This window comes from Lepisosteus oculatus, chromosome 3 (genome assembly GCF_040954835.1).
Source record: "Lepisosteus oculatus isolate fLepOcu1 chromosome 3, fLepOcu1.hap2, whole genome shotgun sequence".
NCBI classification, from domain to species: domain Eukaryota; kingdom Metazoa; phylum Chordata; class Actinopteri; order Semionotiformes; family Lepisosteidae; genus Lepisosteus; species Lepisosteus oculatus.
Genome location: NC_090698.1, coordinates 75,001,806 through 75,025,510, shown reverse-complemented (window position 1 = coordinate 75,025,510; position 23,705 = coordinate 75,001,806). Strand labels below are relative to the sequence as shown.

The 23,705-nt window shown below is 45.1% G+C and overlaps 2 protein-coding genes across 3 annotated transcripts in view; one reads left to right on the top strand and one right to left on the bottom strand.

The window, feature by feature from the left end:
- LOC102698393 (dedicator of cytokinesis protein 2-like) overlaps positions 1 to 23,705 on the bottom strand; it is a 257,475-nt gene that overhangs the window by 83,887 nt on the left and 149,883 nt on the right. The window lies entirely within an intron of this gene.
- The window catches only part of LOC107079089 (INSYN2B protein), an 81,577-nt gene that overhangs the window by 1,404 nt on the left and 56,468 nt on the right, over positions 1 to 23,705 (top strand). The gene's annotated exons all lie outside the window — the stretch shown is intronic.

Genomic DNA, 23,705 nt, shown 5'->3' with positions numbered 1-23,705 from the left:
CTTCAGTTTTAAGTTTGTTGTAAAGTTGATTTATCCACTTGTACTGTCACTAAACACTGCTATGTTAAGCAAAGACAGTAGATGTTGCATTGAGGTAATTGCACTGCTTTCATGACAGAGGGAAATGATGATACAGTATGTATAGATTGCATGATTGATTAATTGATTGAATGACTGATCAGACAGATCAGCGCAGCCTCACTGGCCTGTGGCAATGTCTTTGTGGTGTCAGCTTGGATGCAATGCCGAGACACACTGCTCTAGACTCCAAACTGGGAGACCGTGGTTTCAAATTCTAGGTGGGAAACAGCTGCTCAACCCTTAAGCAAGGTACTTCACTCAGACTTCACCCAGAATAGTGCTCTGTAGTATAAATGAGTACACATGTAGTCACTTTGGATAAGAGCATCAGCCAAATAAATTAATAATAATAACCGGCAGATCATTCTTCTACTGCAAACAGAAGTCAGCGCGGGAGGCAGGAGCATGTTATGTGCACTGTTCATGAACTGAATCTGTAACAGCACACAGCTCCTGCCAGTCCCTGGATGTGTAATTCATTTCTTCTCACAGAGATAGCACTGTCTAATTGGAAGGATTATATTAGATTTATACACAGTGCATTTGGAAAAAAATCCAATTATGTATAGTACCATCTGTATATAGCAAGGGAAGTCAAATGGAATTGGAGTTTAACGTTTAGTGAGTGCTATAAACCATAAAAAGAGAATGATCCACAGAGAGAGAGACAGAGCTCTCGGAGCTGGTTTTGTCCTGGAAGACACCGAGTCAGAGGGAGAGGGAGAGAGTGCAAGGGGCAAGGACAGACAGAGTGGGAGAGTTGTGTACCCCAGAAGAAGGGAGATGAGGGTGAAAGACCCCTATTGCAAAAAAAGAAAATAAGAATATAAGAAAGAGAATGACTCTGTTTGAACTCTGGAAGCTTCGCTCTCAGCTTCTGGAGTGAGAACACAGCGCCCAGTGAGCACCAGGGGTCAGATCAGGCTTTGGTTTAGAGAGTCCTGACCCACACAGTTTTCCTTGCAGTGCATCTGATTCCTTCCCCTTGTCTGTAAAACACCAAACCTGCACCTCTCAGCACTGGGACAGACCAAGCTCAGAGTCGTCACCACAAGCTGCACCCAAGACATTCCCCCCAATATGGGGAAGTCATGCTCTCCTCACAGGCAGTCAAACCCGGGATCCATGAGGCTGCTATGGCAGTGTAAACAGTGTGCCACCATGTTGCAGAATATCAGCCAGAACTATACAGTATGTGCTGCTCTCTGTCAGATCTGTCACACTACATTCCCATAACCTATTCATGAATCCCTTTGCAGGAGAACAGATGAGCATCCCATCACAAAGCAGCGTGATCCATGTCTGGTTTTACAAGCTGTGAGCTCTTATACAGTACCTACTGTATGTCGGCTTATGTAGTTCAGGTTTATCGTCTTATTTTAGGGAAATTTTTATGCAAACATGAAGCTAAAATAATATGAAACATATATGCTTTTCTGGTTTATGGGTTTGTACTAGAACACTGTACAGTGTACACCTGTAATGGGTCCAAGATGCTGGGCAAAGACTTTAATTTGTTGCTGTGCTTCTTCCTGAGAGGCTACTGGTTTCTAGCGCTGACTGTTCACGCATCACAGAGGCTACTGGTGTGCAGAATTTCACTGAGATGAGAATATCACTTGATGAGCTGCTGTGATTGCTGAGCTCAGTGTGTGCTTCTTTGCCCCTTCTCATTTCATTCTGCTTCGCCAAATCTGGACAAGCTAATGTTCCTAATTGCCTTTGATTGGTAGCTCTGACTATAAGAAACTTGCTTTTGCAGAAAGACGGCATTATTGTAAGTTGGTGTTTAAGAACGCAGGAGGGGTTACAAACAAGAAACATTCAGTCCATCAGGCCTACTTGGTAGATTTCCAGATGTTTCTTGGAAGAAGCCAGGGTATCAGCTTCAACAAAATGGTTGATAACTTATTTCATCCACCCACAACTGTTTGTGTAAAGACGTGTTGCCTGTTCATGATTTTAAAAGCACTTCCACAAGGTTTACAGTAGCAGTTTTATGACTCCAGGTTTGTTTTTGTTGTGTCAGAGATACTGAGTGGTAAGAATATGAGGAGTGAGATTCAAACCAGTGGATCCACAAGAAAAGTAGCTTCTTACACAGCGGTTTAGACTGCTTGCCCATCCTGACGTACTGTATGTATTTTAAGTTAGTAGCTGCGTCAGCATGCGCAGGCTGTAAAGGAACAAGTAACGGTTTATTCCAGCTGAAAAGAGAAGAAAAGAAACACAACGTTTCAGCTGTGACACCCAAAGAAGTCTCCACGGCTGAAATGTTGTGTTTCTTTTCTTCTCTTTTCAGCTGGAAAAAACCTTTACTTGTTGCTTTGCAGCCTGTATGTATTTTCATCAGGTACAGTAGCTATTAAATAACCACAGGGGTGAGACCGGACAGAGTGCAAGATAAGTAAAACTGATCAGGCTCTGCTCATCACCATCGACAGGTCAGTGTGGCCTCTCCGCCTCCCTGCCAGTGCCCATCCTGCACACTGTGCTCATATTGATTCTAACAGGAAAATGAGCCAGAGAGCAGGCGCGACTTCAGCCATCATGTGAACGAAGGCAGTGGCCTTCAGGACACAGAGATGCAGGCTGGGAGCTCCGTCTCTGACGATACTGTGCAGATCTGTCTTGAGAAGCTCTGCTCCTACTGGGAAAGCCATGCTGTCTGAGGAGCCTTCTGGAGCTGGGTCACACTGCATGAGTGTCCACTCTCTGGGAAGGCTGCAGACCTGCCTGTGCCAGAGGCCTCTTTTAATCATCAGCTGCTGGAGATTTTGTCTTCAATTAAGCAGTGAATTAGCACGGATTGACGAAGTGCACTCCCAGGTGGACAGCTGGGGACAGCAGCTCACCTGAGGCTGTGGAGGGGTCGGAGCAGGCACTGCTGCAACACAAAGTCTGCTGTCAGTTCCTCTCAGTCTCTATTTCTCTCCCAAAATCTCAGCCCTTTCTCTCTTATTCTGTCTCTCACTCACACCACTGGCATTTCTTCTCATTCCTTCTTTCTCACTCAAATTCAGTTTGAAATCTCTCCCCTGTCCTCAGCCTGGTCCTCATACCCTGGTTCTCTTTGCAGACCTGCCTGATGCAGTTGGCATCCCGCTGACAATCTTCTCTGACAGCCCTTTACATAATAAGTTAATCTCTCCTCTACTCCTGTGTCTTTCTGTATTTCCAGCAGCCCAGAATGGGTAGAGATGAAAAATAAAACACAGTCAGCATGATCATAATTAAAACCTTCAGTAACAATGGCCTAGGTATTGAGAATACACAGCACTCAACGATCACGAAAGTGCGCTCTTAAAGGTACGATGAACAAGGACATGATTCAACATGATTCACGTACTCCACCAGCTCAGGACAGAGCTCGACTGTTGTGGGAGAGCACAGAGCCTGCTTCCCGGGACAGAGCTTGACTGCTGTCCGAGAGCTCAGAGCCTGCTGACCGGGACAGAGCCCAACTGTCATTAGAGAGCACAGAGCCTGCTGCGAAATACTTATTCTGGGAGAGCTGCCCTTCTCCCTGCAAGAACAGTACAACTGGGGAAATGTTACCCAAGGAGTGTTTTAAGAGAGCCCTGCCAGAAATGTCCCAAATGTACTGTCTACACTACAGTCAAGACATGCAGAAGTCTCACCCAGCCTTCCCTTCCCACATGTAGTATGTAGTCTACCATAGTGTACTGTAGTGTACTGTAGGATACATGTAGTGTACTGTAGCATACCACAGTTAACTATAGAACTTCTGGTGTTCTGTCTTTCATGCTAGGCATGGTGTTGTGTGCACATTCTCTCTGTATTGGAGCTGCTCGTTTAAAAACACTATGCCTTGGCCTCCTGCCAGTTCAATCCCACAGACGCCAGCCTCCTCCCCAAGTGCCGCTTGTCTGAGTCACCGGCCACACACAGCCCAAAGGTCTGCAGACTCCCGCCAGTTGCCCTCTACACTGACAGCTCACGAGCTCAGCCCAGGCTTTCATTGTACAGAAACACAATGCCGGACCACTGGAACGGCTTTCATTGTACCACACACAGGCATCAGAAAGACAACGCCAGACCACCAGAACCAACAGCAAGTGTTGCCTATTCTAATTCTCCTGTTTAGCTGGGGGTGGCATGGTGATGCAGTGGTCAGCATTCCTGCTTCGCAATGCTGGGGCCCTGGGTTCAATTCTAGTGGTGATATCTGTGTGAGTCTTCTCATGGGTTTCCTCCAGGTGCTCCAGTTTCCTCCACTGTCCCAAGACATGGCAGTAGGTTAATTGTCTCCTGGGAAAATTAGCCCAGGTGTGAGCGAGCTTGGAATCCCTTCCAAAAATAAGTGTATTATCGTATAAACATCTAACCTTTTCACAACAATTTGATTTACCAATTGGATGACAGATGGATGTTTTCTTGCTTACAAAAATCCAAGTGGAGCTACATCCGTGTCCAGCACTGGGCTGGGAGTTGAACTTGTGAGGAGACAGGTGGTCAGCGTGAGGCTGTGAGAGTCCCTCTGCACACCTGACATCAGCCCTCGCTCTGCAGTCGGGCAGCACTGCTCTCAGACCCCAGACCCCCCAGCCAGCCTCCTCCAGCTCCTCAGAGCCCCCGCACTCAGCGTCCTGTTAACCTCCAGGTGACAGTCCACTCAGCAGGACTGTCAGCTAATGAGACCCTTTTCAGGTCTGTTACACAGATCTGAAACAGATTGCAGTGTGCCAATTGAAAGTTACTTGAACAGTTTCTGAGGCATTTGTTTTTTTGCTAAAGTTGTGAAATCTCACCTGCCAGGAGACAATGGGGTCTCAAGCTAAGATCCTGCACTGCCCCCAGGGTGACTGAAAGTCTCCTACCCTCCGTCTTGCCCCAGGGTGACTGACTGTCACCTGCCCCAGGTGACTGACCGTCTCCTGCCCCACCTCTGTCTCCTGCCCCAGGTTGACAGACCAACTCCTGCCCCGCCTCTGTCTCCTGCTCCACCTCTTTCTCTTACCCCTCCTTTGTCTTCTTCCCCAGGTTGACTGAGCGTCTCCTGCCCTACCACTGTCCCCTGCCCCAGAGTGACTGACTATCTCCTGCCTCATCTTTCTCTGATTGCCCCACCTCTGTCTCCTGCCCCTCCTCTGTCTTCTGCCCCAGGTTGACTGACCGTCTCCTGGCCCGCCTCTGTCTCCTGCCCCAGAGTGACTGACCGCATCCTGTCTCACCTCTGTCTCCTGCCCCTCCTCTGTCTTCTGCCCCAGGTTGACTGACCGTCTCCTGGCCCGCCTCTGTCTCCTGCCCCAGAGTGACTGACTGTCTCCTGTCCCACCTCTCTCTCCAACCCCAGGGTAACGGCCCACATGAAAACTTGTAGGAAGTTTCATGGTGTGTGAGAAATTGCTGGACTGAATACAAAGTGAATTAATTTAACATTTTATCCAGGCAAAATGCTGAATGATTAATGAGATTAATAATAGATGGGTTAGGAATGACAGTGGTATTGATGTCAAGGTGCAGGCCTGACTGCTCCCAGTCACAGTGGTGGAAGAAGCGAACTGAGCAGCACAGACACCTCAGTGGCAGCAGTACAAATGACACTATTTAACGTTCCTGTGTTTGAAGAGCTTCCAGAAGTCTGCGTGGTGAGGTCTCTGAATCCAGAGGCGCTGAGACCATCGGCACACTGCTGGAGCCAGCAGCAGCTGCACACTGGGATTGAACCTCGGATCTGCTCTTGAGGGAAATTTCCAGTGAAAACTTATTGCCGTTAATTTGTGCAGCTTTTTTCTCTCTTGGTCTTACCGTGCTTGCAAGAAGCATTTTCTTTGATTTCCCATGATTACACACGGTGCTTTCCCACACATCTTCACGGTTTACCATGATTGCTCTGCTCATTACTACACAGACGAACTGTTGCCATGGCAATGTCACAGAGAACGAACAGGGAATAGATTGTTTTACATGTTAGAGTCCCGTATTCCCTGACCATTCTCTTGATCCTAAATAATGACATTAGGATCACTTCTGTAACCTCAGACGAGTGCCAGATCAGCGTTAATTTCTCTCCGGCTCTGCTTCATAAGAACAGTTAAAACTGAGAGAAGCTCATTTCGCCTAATCAGCCCATTCGGTAGTTAGTAGTTAATTGATCCCCTGATCTCATCCAGCTGTTTTGTGAACGGGCAAGCAGCTTGTTCCTCAAACGTTTGTGTAAAGAAGTGCTACCTGTTTCAATCCCTTTCTTTTGTTAGGGCCACAACCTTGGCTCTCTGTGTCCACTTGTACTATTAAATTGTTTAAACATCCTTACAAAAATATGACAAAAATCGTAATTTAATTATATATCAAAAGACTCATCCACACACATGACAAGACCACAGCACATACACACACTTGTTTCTCCACAACTGCTATTTGAGTTACCTAAACACACAGTGTACACCTTTTACTGTTTGTTGTACCTTGCGTTATTATTTCATTTTTAGTGAGTCTCTCTGTAAGTTAGGTGGGTTAAACAAACGCAGGTTTATAACTATTTTTTTTTTAGAAAAAATAATTTTTGGAAAAAGAATCCAAAAGTCAAATGATGGCTGTCCTCCCCTCACAACACAACTGACGTTCTGCCATTAGAAATCAACATAGTAAAAGCATTGTCATAACACAAATACATCAAAACTACAGCTCATAACCAAAATCCTGACATACTGTGCAAAATGATAAAACCAGGTAGTGCCGACATCTGTTAAATTAGTACACAGTCTCATCACACTGGGTAGCCCTGCATTACTCCACGCCGTCTGCTCAGACTGCAGGCAGTATTTTTTAACTAAATATCATCATAACCACATATTCCTCGACAAAAAATAGAATCATTATGTACAGTATCTATCAGGCTAACTTATTTAAACCAATGGATGGGAACATTACAAAAATTGAGGGGGAGACAAATCGACTTGTCCTACCTTCAGAAGACAAAACTCATCCAGGCAGATACACCAGTTGTGAAGGCTTGTGATTGCCATCACTGATACACAGCACCACCTAGTGGCACACAAGTGCTAGTCCTCCACGCTATTGTGAAAATAGTGCAAGGCAACTCTATAGTGAAAAGCCAAGGGCTGCAGAGGCCCAGAGGGAAGGTCCAGCTGGGATCTGCCCAATGACTGATCGGTCCTGGGTATTGAGCTGGACTGAAGGGAAAACAGGGGGTCAGAGGGTGTGAGTACAGTTGCAAGGGAATCTCTTATTTACCCCTTCTTGTTTACTGTGCCTGTCTCTCATCATTTGTGAGAGCTCCAATCATTATTATAAAATAAACACATGGAATCAATCCGCAGATCGAATTAGTCGCTGACACTCCATTTAAGTAATGTCATGCAATACCAGGGAGATCAATAGAGCACAATCAAATCGCACAGAGTGTGGAGTACAGTGTCGCCCACCCAGAAACGAGAGCTGTGTCAAGAGAGGTTGTCCTAAGACTCTGATAACAATCTTACAAATGAGACGAGGTTGGTCAGTCCATCTGGCCCTTTTCGGTTGCTAGATGCTAATAGCTGCCCAGCCCGTTCTTGACAGAAGTCTTTGAAGTGTTCTTGCTGAGTTGAGAACAGCTCTGCGAGAGCTCAGAGCTGAAAGGCAGGGCAGTCCAGGGGTCCAGAAACACAGCAGGGGGCCACTCTAGATAAGCAATAAATAACACAGCCAAGACAAGCCTGTAATACAGCTGACTGCTGTCTGTCATGCTCTATAAGGTCTGGGAAAATGGAATCCAAATGAAGATTTAATTCATCTTTCTTTTTAAATTAAGATTAATAGAAACAGAAGATGTGTTAACAAGTACGGTCAAAATTTGGTCAAAATTTGCCAAAATCAAGGAAAGCTATCATCCAGCAGCAGGGATGCTCATTAATTGCAACCAACATCTAAAATACATGATTTTTATGTTTTCCAGACAATATTAAAAACAAATCCCAAACAAACCTAATTTTCCTGACATCTTGTAGAGTAGAAATGATTCATATTGCAGAGAAGAGCAACATGAAATCACATCACTGTAAGTAAAGTAGTAAATTTGCATCGTATGGAGTGGTGTTGACTTGTACATGAAGGTTAGACACTTGGAGGTTAGAGAGCAGGCTAAAGAATACAGACGCATGAGAAGGGGTCCAAGCAAGAGGAGCCCATTCGGCCCAATGAACCCCTCTGGTTTGTTACTGATCTGAAGATTGGTATCACATTCAACAACACGGATGGGTAGCTTGTTCCCGACTTCCACAACTCTTAGTGTAAAGAAGTTCCTCCTGTTCCCACTTTTACATGTCCTTCCATATACTGTAGTTTTAACTTGTGTCCTCTGCTTCATGTTTCAGTTGTAACGCTTGTTATCATAGATAATTGTTCTCTGATAGATCTGCAGATGATCTCTGTAAAGCAGGAAGGTTCCCCGAGGATCAGGGCTCAGCTCACACTGTTCTGTGTTTCTGGACTTTGGCTTCCTTGTGTTTCTTTCAGTTTTCTGTCTGTACGAGGCTCTTTCGAGAATTCATTCTTCTGTCACAAGGTTCAGAGACACCTTAACTAGCATGGAATTCGCTGCTTAAAATTAAATGAAAATAATTTTAATCTGAGTTATTTTCTTAACCATAACCATTGTGGCAATTATTTTAATGAATTAGCAGCTCAGCTCAACAGACAAACTGGAAATATTCTCTCCCGTTTCCTTGTGAATTTTAAATGCAGAGATTCGGTCAAGATGGTCATTTCTTTGAAGTAACAACCTGAAAACCGTAATTTCATGTGTTGTGATTCTAAATTTTATTTTAATTATTACTGTGAAATATGACTCCCCCTCCTCCCTCTCTCTGCTTGTGTACACCAGGCCCTGGGAGTGATTTATTCATTTCCATCTAATAAATGCAGCACAGAAACAAGCCATAAAGGAGTTACAATTACTTTTCCTGCGAAATGTATTGCCACATTAAAAGCAGAAGTCCCATTAAGCTGCCAGTGTAAATCTTCCTGGTGCAGGCGGTGCTGACCAGCCCCAGCACCAGGCTCTGTGAAGACCACTGCAGAGCAGCTCCTGCCCACACCGGCCAGGACTGGTGACACAGACACTGCGCTGCCAGGATTCAAGGCTGCAACACCTCCGGCAGCAGAGCCTGGCAGGAGCTGTCTCACTCTGACCACCACTGCTCTGACTTGCCCAGACTACAGTCTGCTGCTCCTGTACCATCCTGCTTGACCAGCCCATTAGCACCCTCCACAGATTAGCCCCTCCCTTCTCCCTCTCGCTTTGCTAAAGATGCTTAAGTCATTCAACTAAACTCTTTCATTCCTATACAAAAGCTTAATCTTAGTCTCAGTAGAGAAGGAAACAAGACATGCCTGCTCTAGAAATCTGGGTGAGACTCTGGGTTCGGCACAGCTTGTGTACTGTTGCAGGAGGGTAGAGCTGACAAGATACACACAGCAAAGTGAGGCCTGATCTTCCAGCAGTCCAGTAGCCTGAGGCTCAGCAAACTGTACTTGTGTGCTCTGGGAGAGAGCTTTTATTCCAACGTGCTCCACAAGGAGACTGACAGTCAACCCAGCAGGGTGAACTACAGGGCTTGAGAACATATAGTAGCAGCTTGTTGTCTCTGAGGTTTGAGGGTCTTTGGGTTCAGAAATCGTGTACTGAGGCTTGTGGGGATCTGGTACAGAAAAGGAGAATTCTCATCTCTACCCACTGGCCCACACTGCCTCCCTCTCTCTGGGCTCTACCCACTGGCCCACACTGCCTCCCTCTCTCTGGGCTCTACCCACTGGCCCACACTGCCTCCCTCTCTCTCTCAGTCCATGATTTCAATGGTAATGGAAGTCAATGGTAATGCTCCACATTGAGAGTTGTTGGTATTTCAGGGCGGCTGGGTGCAGATCTGTCCCCAGGCTTGCACAAGGCTGTGCTATTTAAAGCTTTGACGGTGAGTATGTGTGTCAGAGCCACATATCTGCTGTGATTCACACACAATAAGACAAAGTCATAGAGCAGCACACAGCCCCAGGGGGCTTCACAGACACACCATATACAGACAGCAACAACCACAACATAAAGAAGAAAGAGAAGTTTAAAGTAGAACCAAAATCATCCATATTAAAATGAGCAGCTTTAACTTTACATCAAGGTGTGCAACAGAAGAAGGAGCAGAGAGTGGATCTGACACAGAGTCTGATAACTTCATCATGTGCATCCCTCTAGGCTTGACGTGGATGATCATTCTGTGGTACATTTACACTGATAGGCTGATAAGAGTTCAAGAAGCAGCTTGTTAAGCATGCTTATCATGAGAGATTTTAATGTTTCACATATAGTTTGATAAAAACTATAAGGGGCGTCAGCAGCAGAGGTTGTTTAAGGCAGCAGTGTGAAGCAGGGCCAAGGACTCTGGAATAAGAAACACAGTCACAGTGTTGAAGCTGATACTCTGACTCTTTCAAGGAACTGCTGTATGAGATCTGGGATGAATTACCTCGTAACAAGGAAAAGCTTCTTCTTCTTGCTTCTTCTTGTTTGTGACCTTTATGTTTTTATGAAATGGTAGACATGGCTATTGACTGTTTCCTCACTCATCTTTCCACCTTCTAGAGGGACTGTTTGTATTGATCTTGTGAAGGGATGGGCAATCATCTTTCTGGAGGGATGGTGTGTGCAGGTTTTCATCAAATCAAATCATTATTGGCTTAGTGGGACCAATTTAACAACTTCTCTCAAGTATTCTGGAGCTTGTGCTGGATATAGACCTAGAAAACCCGCAGACACACTTGTGCTCTAGGGCCAGGACTGGAAGGTTCTGATCCAGGGTTTTCAGACAGTCTAGACAGGGTGAAGAATACAGAAGTGAGAGAATCATTAGGGAACTGTGATCAAAATCCAACATTGCTTTGAACTGTACTTTGAAACATCCAAAACAAAGTTTTCAGGAAATGTGCTGAATTTTAATATACATTTTCAGGAAACACATCATGAGGGAGTGACAGGTTAAAAAACACAACAGGTCAGAAATCAGAAGTGAATGGATTGCAACATTTTAAAGTGATTTTGTTTGCTCAGAACAAACTCATCCAATGAGAAAGCAAATCAAAGAAATTGCTGTCTCAAATGTTTTAATGCATTACATAAGAAGAATGTAAGCTGAAAGAAAGCACTTCATTAAATCATGTGAAAAGTACAGGAATTCCAGAAGTCATGGAAATGTCAACCCAGTGGACTTCAGAATCAACAGTAAAAGACACGAGCCAGAGCTCACAGGTAGAAACAATGGGGTAGTACAATCTGAGGAGAACGGGAAACACAGCTCCCTCATTAGAAGTATAACTCAAGTCTCTCTTCCAGCACTGGAATGGACACCCGGTAATTCCAGCCTGTTTTTTCAAGTGAGGAAAGAACATCTATCCAGTGAGCTTGAGGGACAGAGAGAGGCATACAGAGCACCTCTGATAGGGAATTATCATACTGGCTGCATCGCAAACTCACTTTGAATAGAACCGAAATATTGTCTATTATTTGTATAAAATAACGTGTTTAGGACTTTAAGACGTGTTTATTTATTGCTGTGTACAGATGTCTAATTTCCAAACAGCTGTTATCAGCTGTCACTGCTTTGCCAACACATCAGTTGGACTTGCCGATAAAGCAGGTTTGCATTTTAATTCATACTGGAATTTGAGATCAAATGGCCCCAAAATGGATCTTCCGGGAATGGGCCATTCTGCCCAGAGCAGTAGGGACGAGTCAGCATGGGTACTGTACCATAATCCCACTTTTCCTGAGGTCCATGAAGTCCTCTCTGCTGGATGCTTCTCTTGGAGACAGAAGGCTGATGTACGTGATGGACAGTATGTGGAGGACATGCCTACGGTGACTGTGACTGTGGTTCGTCCCTCACAGCAATAGCACTCATGGTCTCAGAAAGCTCCAGGGGATTATGGGCAGGGCTGAAAGCAGAGCACCCTGCTGAGGGCGAGAGCAGTGCATGCAGTTTCTTTCTGGAACCAAACTGGGAGGCAACAGTTGTTTGGCTGCCTTTCAAGAACATTATCAGTTTAATAATTTCCTGTCATGAAGAGCTGTTGGACACAGATATTATTATCACTATGATCATAGCTGGCAAGCAGCCAGGCTGAAAAGTTATCCTCTCCAAACGTCTGTACCAAGAAACCCATCTATTTCTGTTAATTTCTGTTTAACAAGATAATCGTTACAATACTGACAAGATTTTCTGCTTGGTTTTGGCACATATCGGAGCAGGGTGAAGCGATGTGTGCTGTACAAGGGTGGGGCTGGCAGGAGAGGACTGCAGTAATGTGGCTTAAGAGTATGAAAGATACTGGGCTCAAAGCTTTGGGGATACCGTATGATGGGGACTAACTAATGTCAGGCCTTCCACTGGACTGATTAAAAGGGTCAAGTCTGCAGATCAGTGTCAAGGTGCACAGGAGTGACTACAGATTAATAACAGCTGAGCCTCTTTGAACTTAGCTATTGTCATCTCTCCTAAACTTTCATTCTAAAAATTTATTTTAAGCATGTCTGTTTCGCTGGTCAACTGTAGATTTACCATTCATGTTCCAAACAACTGCCTGTGCAGCAGATGTTGACTTTACACACAACAAGAAGAAGAATTAAAGGTCTGTTCTGGTGGTATGGCACTTAGGAATTGTAAAAAAATCTGGACTAAAAAACATTTCCTTTCTATATTCACAGAAACTATTTGCTTTTAAATTACAACATTAGACTGAAATGTTTTTTTAATATATATACTGTAAATAATTGTAAAAGTACTGCATAATATACAGCATTAATTATATAGACAGCTCTTATCTATTACCCTCACAGCTTATCAATGATCAAACAGTAGTTCCGATCACTCTCTTCACACACACAGATCTGATCAATCATTTCCTCACACACAGCTCTGATCACTGAATCTCCTCACACACACAACTCTAATGTCTCACTCTCCTCTCACATAGCTCTGATCACTGACTCGCCTCACACACAGCTCTGATCACTCACTCTCCTCACACACAGCTCTGATCACTCACTCTCCTCACACACAGCTCTGATCACTGACTCTCCTCACACACAGCTCTGATCACTCACTCTCCTCACACACAGCTCTGATCACTCACTCTCCTCACACACAGCTCTGATCACTGACTCTCCTCACACACAGCTCTGATCACTGACTCTCCTCACACACAGCTCTGATCACTCACTCTCCTCACACACAGCTCTGATCACTCACTCTCCTCACACACAGCTCTGATCACTGACTCTCCTCACACACAGCTCTGATCACTCACTCTCCTCACACACAGCTCTGATCACTCACTCTCCTCACACACACAGCTCTGATCACTGACTCTCCTCACACACAGCTCTGATCACTCACTCTCCTCACACATAGCTCTGATCACTCACTCTCCTCACACACAGCTTTGATCACTGACTCTCCTCACACACAGCTCTGATCACTGACTCTCCTCACACACAGCTTTGATCACTGACTCTCCTCACACACAGCTCTGATCACTCACTCTCCTCACACACAGCTCTGATCACTGACTCTCCTCACACACAGCTCTGATCACTCATTCTCCTCACACACACAACTCCAATCACTGAATCTCCTCACACACACAGCTCTAATGTCTCACTCTCCTCTCACAGAGCTCTGATCACTGAATCTCTTCACACACACAGCTCTGATCACTGACTCTCCTCACACACACAGCTCTGATCACTGACTCGCCTCACACACAGCTCTGATCACTGACTCTCCTCACACACACAGCTCTGATCACTGACTCTCTTCACACACAGCTCTGATCACTGACTCTCCTCACACACACAGCTCTGATCACTGACTCTCCTCACACACAGCTCTGATCACTCACTCTCCTCACACACAGCTCTGATCACTCACTCTCCTCACACACAGCTCTGATCACTGACTCTCCTCACACACAGCTCTGATCACTCACTCTCCTCACACACACAGCTCTGATCACTGACTCTCCTCACACACAGCTCTGATCACTGACTCTCCTCACACACACAGCTCTGATCACTGACTCTCCTCACACACACAGCTCTGATCACTGACTCTCCTCACACACAGCTCTGATCACTGACTCTCCTCACACACAGCTCTGATCACTGACTCTCCTCACACACACAGCTCTGATCACTGACTCTCCTCACACACAGCTCTGATCACTGACTCTCCTCACACACAGCTTTGATCACTGACTCTCTTCACACACACAGCTCTGATCACTGACTCTCCTCACACACACAGCTCTGATCACTGACTCTCCTCACACACAGCTCTGATCACTCATTCTCCTCACACACACAACTCCAATCACTGAATCTCCTCACACACAGCTCTGATCACTGACTCTCCTCACACACAGCTCTGATCACTCATTCTCCTCACACACACAACTCCAATCACTGAATCTCCTCACACACACAGCTCTAATGCCTCACTCTCCTCTCACACAGCTCTGATCACTGACTCTCCTCACACACAGCTCTGATCATTCACTCTCCTCACACACAGCTCTGATCACTCACTCTCCTCACACACAGCTTTGATCACTCACTTTCCTCAGCAAGAGTTAAGATCATGTCTGCGCACAATTCTGCACTGTTTCTGACTGTGTCTCACACTGTGATCATTTCTGCACTCTTGCGGAGAGCATATCTCTGCAGATCAACTCCTACAAAGTACCTCATCAGTCTCACATCATTCAGAGCCTCTAGGCTACACCTGAGGCCCAGAGGCCTTCACTTCCTCAGGAAGCATTTCTTCTGCACTCCACAGCATTTATTCTTGGGTGGTGTTTTACTACCATTTAAAACAACAGTCTGAATTATCTGTGGACATTTAGTGCAAAACACTGTCCCTTAAACAAAGGAGCAGTTCTAAAACAGAGCTAAGAAAATATGGACAAAACATCTAACACAACGCTATAATATGTCTGGTCTTGTGTTTATAGAACACGTAGTACAGGTGATTGTATTGATGTGGACCAGAGTAGGCAATGACATGCTGTCACAGATACTTAGGGAGATACGTATGTATAAAACATCTCAGTGTTTATGTCCTCATTCAGAGCCTGGAAAAGTGATTAAAAGGGCAAACAGCATAAGGTATTGTTTTTGAAAATGTTATTATTTAGGTCAAGAGATGAATTTGGCAAGATCTGATTTTAGAAAAGTGGTTGATTGGGATCACCATATTACAAAAACGTCACTGTTGTCCTAGGTCCAACATGATAAACAGAAGAGTCAAAGGGAGAATGTGATGCACATACTGTACAGTATACTGTATAAAATCTCGAAAATACTGACTTTGTCAACTTAGAGGGCAACCTCTGGACAAGTTAGTCCAAACAAGGAAATCAAAAACAATGGGCACAACTTTGCACAAAGAATCTCATGTCCGGAGCCACTGGTCCAGCTGTAAAGTCAATCAGGTTCCCTGAACCCCACCAGGAAAAGCTGAAGGATCAATTATCTATTTGCAAACAAAGATGCCCTTCTCTTACTTTCAATAATATAACAGTATTTCTTTTTCAAAGAAAACTGATTCCACTTTCAAATGGAGATGCTGCTGCCTGCAGGAATGTAGTAGTCAGGTCAGACTGTCTGTTTGCACAAGACACAGCTATATGTTGGCAGAGAACTAAGAGGACAATGGAGAGAGACAGTGAGAGGACATTCCCCAGGCTGGTCCAGGGAGGAGGGGGCACAGTGAGAACCATGTTAATATTGCCAAAATCCCACTCCACAGTCCGCCCTGGACCCCTGTCCAGAGCCCTCTCTGAGGGAAAGACAGGAGCATTGCAAGGGCTTGGCAGGATCTCAGCTCCTAGAGCTGCATCGCGCACGGGAATGAAAAAAGTGAACCTATAACTAACAGCACCTTAACTGCTCCAGTGAGCACGTCCAGCAGAGTAATCCAGTTTCATGAGTGGGATCAGTGCAAGAATGATTAGCACTGTGATCTGGAGCTATGTGCCATGTGTCAATGCTGGTGTTAATAGTTAATAAAATAGACATGTACAGTAGTTTTCAGATGGCACCAAATTAGGAGGATTAGCTAAATCTATAGAAGCAGCAAAATAAATGACAAAAATCAAGACTGGGCAAACAGCTAACAGATGACGTTTAACGTACTTGTGCAGGGATTTACAGGTAGGCAGTTAAAAGAAACTATGGGTTAGATGTGCGCCCACTGGAGCTCTGCAGAGCGACCTAGCACAGCCCTGGCCAGTCGGTCACACCCCCACTCATCTGTCCGTCTGTGCCAGTTGCCATGGAAACCTGTTCTGACAGGAAACTTTAATCACCTGAGGGGAATTTACATCCACATCCTCCTCAGGAGGTCCAGAATATTTAAGGTCTTTGGTCTAATGCATGTGATGAATCTCATCTCTCTGGCTATGCATTCTCTGCTTAGAGACCTCTCGGACTTTCATCCCCACTTTGTCCCAACCTTGACTTTGTGATTCCCAATGCTCTGCCTCTAGTTAGGAACTTGGCTTGGTTCTGGGCCTCAGATTGTTTCTGGGCCTTGTCTTGGATTTCCTTGGTGCTCTGCTACAGCACCGAGTCTTCAATGGCTTCAACGATCACTAGTTTTGTGTCACGATTGTAGTACCTCCTCCTTAAGGGTACTTTCACTTCGGACCTGATTTTGTGCACCTGCCCCTTGTTCCAGCCTCCTTCCAGCCCCCCTTAAAAGCCAGACGCCCACTCAGTTCGGGGCTCTGCATTGGATTCTGCATCATGCGAGCAAGGGACCTGGATGTGCCTGGTTCCGTTATGGTTTTAAGTTTCTGTTCCTGTTCCTGTTCCCCCTGCCGGTTCTGACCCGGTTCCGATTTTTAATCGTCAGTCTCGGCTGGACTGCCCAGCTTTGGACCTTTTGCTTTTGTCCTGGATTTCGCATTAGACTCTGTTCTGGATCGTTTGCCTCGGCCACACCTCCCCGTCTCCCGCATGCCTCTTTTCCCTCGTGTATTCTCACTCGACCCCGGATTGTGTCGTCCGCACAGGGTCCGGAAAGAACGCTTTCGTTACATTTTGGACAGCAATCCTGTACTGTGTTTTAATGATAGAACAGATACTGCTGCGCTAGAATCAGTCCAGAGAAGAGGAAACCACTGACCTACTCTGACAAATGAAGGAACTAAACTCTTTGGTCTTGAATGGAGAAGACTAAGGGGACCTGATCCAAGTATTCAAAATCCTCAAAGACACTGACACAGTCAGCCTGGCAGACTTCTTCAGAATGAGCAGTAAAACACAACCCAGAAACGGGAGAATGAGAAGCACAGCTGCCTCATTAGAAGTAAAACATGTTCCCAACCCAGTAATGGGCACTCAGTAATTCCAGTGTGTTTTCTGAAGTGAGAAAAGAACATCCATCCAGAGAATGAGCCTTAAAAAGGCACACATACTGAGCACCTCTGATGGGGAAATACTGCAGTGTCTTATGCACATTGTAAATTTACTGACATTTTTAAACAGAAAAGCCCCAAACTGAGAGACTGTGTGGGAATGGGGTGGGGCTATCCTAGCGAATCTGCTGCTATGTGATCAACAGGTGTAAAATTAGTGTTGTGCTCAAGCCTGAGAGCATGGTAAAACTGAAAAGGGCTTTTGGATCTGAATCTGTAATATTGTTTAATGAGGGTGAACCACTGCTCTAATTTCATCAATCAGTGTTAAGTACAACCCATGGTGCTGTCACCCAGGACACCGTTGTAAATGAGATGTTTCGGCCTGCAATTAGTTTTTTTCTTGCTGTTTCTGTCTCCTGGCTATAAATGTATAAATGAGACAGGAAATCGCCCTTTCCTTAGGAATGAATAATGGGGTTGTTTCCATAGCATCGTCTTGAGGTGCAGAGGCTGGGACACTGTGTCCGAGGACAGAGGGAGAAGGAAAGGAGGCTCCTTATTTCCACCCAGTTCCCTTCTGAGCTCTGGGCTATGTCTCACCCTCAGTCAGATACCCTCAGGCACATTCGACTACAGGGTAGTGGGTGGGAAGAGAGGGGACTTTAATTTCTGAAAATGAGGCTTAATAATACAAAGCACTGCTGCTTGTGTACCTTATCTGCGAGGGACTGAGAGTGTGATCACTTATATGTGAGAGAACATTCAACTTCTCATTAATTTCTTTTCAGTTCCATACAGCTGCATGTGGCCTACCTTCTTTACACAACCCTCAGACAACCCTCACAACACAACCCTAAGACAGCTCTCACACAACTCTCAGACAGCTCTCACACAGCCCTCACTCAACCCTCACTCAACCCTCACACAACCTTCACACAACCCTCAGACAACCCTCACAACACAGCCCTCAGACAGCTCTCACACAGCCCTCACACAACCCTCAGACAGCCCTCACATCACAACCCTCAGACAACCCTCACAACACAACCCTAAGACAGCTCTCACACAACTCTCAGACAGCTCTCACACAGCCCTCACTCAACCCTCACTCAACCCTCACACAACCTTCACACAACCCTCAGACAACCCTCACAACACAGCCCACAGACAGCTCTCACACAACCCTCACAAAGCCCTCAGACAGCTCTCACACAACCTTCACACAACCCTCAGACAACCCTCACAACACACAACACAGCCCTCAGACAGCTCTCACACAACCCTCACAAAGCCCTCAGACAGCTCTCACACAACCTTCACACAACCCTCAGACAACCCTCACAACACAGCCCTCACACAGCCCTCACACAGCCCTCACACAGCTTTCTCACAACCCTCAGACAGCTCTCACACAGTGATTTATTCTGGAATAAGCTGATGTGATGGGAATTGTGATGTTGATCTGAGAGGTACAGTACAGTGATTTATTCTGGAATAACCTGACGGATGGGAATTGTGACATTGATCTGAGAGGTACGGTGATTTATTCTGGAATGAGCTGATATGATGGGGATTGTGCTGATGACCCGAGTGGTGCAGTGATTGTTTCTGGAATGAGTTGATGTGATGGGGATTGTGCCGGCAATCGGAGAGGTATGCCAGTGATTTATTCTGGAATAACCTGATGTGTTGTGGATTGTTCTGGTGATTATAAGGGTACAGTGATTTATTCTGGCTGCCAAACTTCAAAACACTTTAACTCTCTTAGCCCCTATAAGAACATGTGAAGTTTGCACCTTGGCCAGTTTCTTCTACAAAGTCCCCAGTATACTAGTCAGATCCACTGGGGTAGAAAATATTTTCCTGTGTTCCAGCAGTATGAGTGAAAATGTTTGTATTTATTATATGAATGAAATTTTCTTTTTCTTTCTGCTTTTCGGTTTGGAATCAAGCACAATACAATACACTGTGTTCCTGCATGCCAATTCAGCTTGCCACTCCAATCAGATAAGTTTATACTTTCCTTTTTTAGTTCTGTAACCCTTTTTAGGAATTGATGTCACACTGCCAATTCTCCAGTCTGTGCAGGCAGCTCCCACCTTAAATTCAACACCTTTTATTCATATAGTATATGAGTTTACAAATAAACTAAAAAATCTGGAATTGGCTATGGGGCAGGAACTACAAGACAAAGTCCACAGACCACCAAGGTCCTGTGGCCAAGACAGAATCCACAGCAACGTGCTGCACCACCCTTCATCAACCTGAGAGCCAGGTGTTTCCCATAATCATCCACAGACTCAACCCTAACAACTACCAGGGCTTCTGTGTGAACAGTAACCTGGGGAAGATACACACACTTATAAAGAAGCATGTCCACCAAGAAAACAATGGAAAAAATATTATCCTGCTTTATTGATTTAAAAGATTTGATTCGATTTGGCATGAAGGACTATTTTACACACTCCTTTAAAGTGATGTAGGGAGTAAAGTATATGACATAATTTAATTGCTGTGCTCAGAAAACAAGTGTACAGTGAAAAAAAAGAGGTTTCTTCACTCAGAGTGAGGAGTGACAGAGCTGCACCTTAGTCCACACTGTTCAACATCTATATCAATGAGTTAGCAGAGGTGTGGAGCAGTCTGCAGCTCCTGGTCTCACACTACAGGACACAGAAACCAAGGTCCTGCTCTATGTGGATGACCCATTCCTACTGTAACCCACAGAACAAAGCCTGGCACTGCTAGAGCAGTACTATCAGACCTGGGCACTGATAGTCAATCTGGACAAGACCAGTTACCATTTTCCAGAAAACTAGGGAAACAGGTTTCTCAGGGAAACAGATACCACTTAACCCTGAATAACAATACATTCAAAAAGACAACTAGCTACAGTACTGTACATGTACCTCGATTTAAAGACCAGTTATTTTAAAAGTTTATATCTGGCAGTGAACTCATATACAGTATGAAAGTGTAATCAAGCTTATTACCCAAATACTGTATGACAGTGAGGTAGGTGTGTAATCACAGACCAGGATTACAATAAATGGCACAAACACCCCATAGATACTCAGCACATTAGAATTATATCAAAACATTCTTTGTGCAGAGAAAAACGTCAATAACATGTGCAGGGCCTAATTAGGCTAATACACAATGCTAATCAAAATACTGACTAGAGCAGTAAAAAATCAGTTGAAGCTGAAAAGCAGTGATCACAACTCCTACCATCACAAGGCCTTGTTAAGCCAAGAACTGAGCCCAGAGAAGAGCCCCTCAGCCAGCTTCTCCCGAAGTTCACTGACACCAACCAGCCTCAGGACAGCACAGCTACAGCAACACCCATCAAAATCAACTAAATCACAGCACAAGCCAAACAACACTACCTCATCCACTGGGGGACACACACACAACACACACACTGGAATGCTACAGGACCCTAAACAGCCATTACACACTAGCTGAGTATCTGATCTTACCAGGGTAAGAGACAGTAAAGAGAAACAGATCCTGATGGAGTTCAGGCTCAGTGACCACAGCCCGGCCACAGAAACTGGGAGACACAGGCAAACCTGGCTGTCCACAGATCACGTGCTCCCAAAGCCAGCAGAATTCCCACACCTGCCAGAACTAGATCAGCTTCCAACCCTGCTAGGAGAGGAAATTCAATATAACTGGAGCCCAGTGTGTGATCTCCTGTACCGACCTGAGGAACACGGAGTGAGCCCCTCAAACAGTTATGTTTTTCTTATTTGAATAACCCATGAATTACAATGTTGAAATTTGATTTGAATTTGAATAATATCCCTCATTTGCTTAAGTATGACTGGGGAAAACATCATGTAAATATGTTATAGACATCTTCTATAGAAATATTCTGCTTGAAATATTCATTACACGTGTGGAACAAGTTGCCAGAATAGGCAATGTAGTGACAATACAGCCACCAGCGGAGGACGCCATTGAGTCACCCTCAAAGACTGGCTAATGTCTTTATAGGCCACCTGTTGAATATACTGTAGTTGACCTGTTCTTGTTTAATCTGGTGACTGAAGAAAAGGACATTTCAGTTTGCATGAGGGATATATTGAAGGGCTGACAACCAGGGAGGCCTGGCAGTCAGGAGAGTCCAGAGTCAGCTGTCTGAGTTACAGCAAGAGCAATGGGCTGAGCTGTGTTTTATTTTTGTTTCTGTGAATAAAGCCAAGGTAAACGCTGGTATTTCCACTCGTTCGGCCTGGTTTAATGTGTGACTCTCCCCAAAGACATGGACAGACATGCAGGGAGAATCTTCCACGTGTTTGCTAATTCTTTTTTAAGCTTCCGCAATCACCCCCTCGTTATCTCATGAGCTGTTCACCTCTTCCTGTTCTTTCACTGTTGTTGCACCGAAGCAGCTCTGCCTTATTTTCTGCCTCTGCTGCAATATTCTTTTCTGTCTCCTGCTTGTCCTTTTTCAGATGCAGCTCATTTTACTCTTTTACATCTTTGAATCCTGGGACTCTTAAAACAGTCTGTGGAAGTGCTCTCTTCCCTCTAAGATTTTTTCTTTATTAAAACATTTTGGCCATGTTTTTCGGCCTAGACTTGGATGTAATTGCACTAGGGATGGGCTAGTCTGAGCCTTCGTACACTTTAGAAATATAACCACGATGATCATGATGTACTGTGTGACCATTTATCCCTGGTTCTATCATTCCTTTTCCTTCATTCTCACACACTCTAGCTGATTAAGAAGGTCAGAGCACCTTCTCTTACAGGTCCCTTTACAAACTGGGTTAAGCTTCCATACATTCTAAATTTGTGAATGAAAAGTTTAAATCTTGCAGGAAAAGAACAACATCATTGCTGTCCTCACCAGCCATTATTCAGTTACTCCTATGTAATTCCGCCCTGCTGATACAGTGGCCTTTTGAATGGGAGTGTTGCTTGTTTGAGGTCTGTACTCAGTGTTGCCCTGGGCTTTCCTGATCCACCAGAATTGCCCTTTTGTGAGCTGCTTGCCCACAGCTCCCCAGCTGAAATACTCCTGAACTACTCCACACAAACTCCCCCAGTACAGCTGCGCCCCTTGGTTCAGGCGCCCCCTGTCCTGCCTGTACAGTCCCATTGTTCCAGAAGAACCCCAGTGCCCCAAAATCTAAACCCCCCTTCTCTGCACCAGTCCTTCAGCCTCATGTTCAATCTCTGTACCTCCTGCATATGTCACTGCTACGCTTCCTGAGAAGAGCACCATAGACATTCTGCTGCCATTTTTCCAAGCAAACCCTCACATTTGTCTTGCAGAATTGTCAGCTTCCTTTTCCCATGTTATCTGCTCCAATATGGACCATGGCAACTGGGCCCCCCCAGGTCTGCCCAGGATGTTCCTAACTCGCTCAGAGAGCTCTACAACCAAGGCTTGGATGATGCTGTATACAAACAGCTCTGCGAATGTTGCCTACAGTACAGGCTCAATCTTTCCTACAGCTGTGGCCCACAATCAGCCAGTAATCTGGGATCAGTGATCAGTGATCAGTGATCAGTGATCTGGGATCTCAGGATCTCAGTGATCTCTCCCTTGCTGGACTGAAGCTTCCTGACCCCTGCTCACTCCACAGGACCCATGTGCTGAATTCACTCAGCTGGGCCTCAGGCTCACAGATCTTGGGCTCAAAGCGCTCAACAAGTTGACTATGATCACACATCACAGACCTCCCTGGGCAGTTTAAACCAGATATCCCATGATCCCATAAACTTTGTTCTGATGGGGGCCTGTACAGTATATTCAATACTCTTTGTCAACCATCACAAAGCTATTGTTTGACACATTTATCTCAATTATGTTTATATTATATTAAAGCACTTTTAAACAGAGGTTGAGAGAAAACTACTTTTAAAAACAGGGAGTGTGATGAGAACAGAAAGATCAACAGACAAACAGTCCTTATCATTTCCCCTGCTTATTCGTGAGCCTCTGTGTCTGCAGTGCTCTGCTGTGATTCCAGCCACTGTCGGAGTGACACAAGCTTTCAAAGGGGACCTTAAAAATGCAAATATTTGACTTAATTGAGCTATGAGAGTAGATGGATTTGCCCACAGACACAGCTCCAGTGATTTCAGTTAAAGATCTGACCTTTCAGAGATCAGCCTCTCTGTTCCCTGCAACACCGTCACTTTCATTGGCTCCTTGAGAAATGTTACTC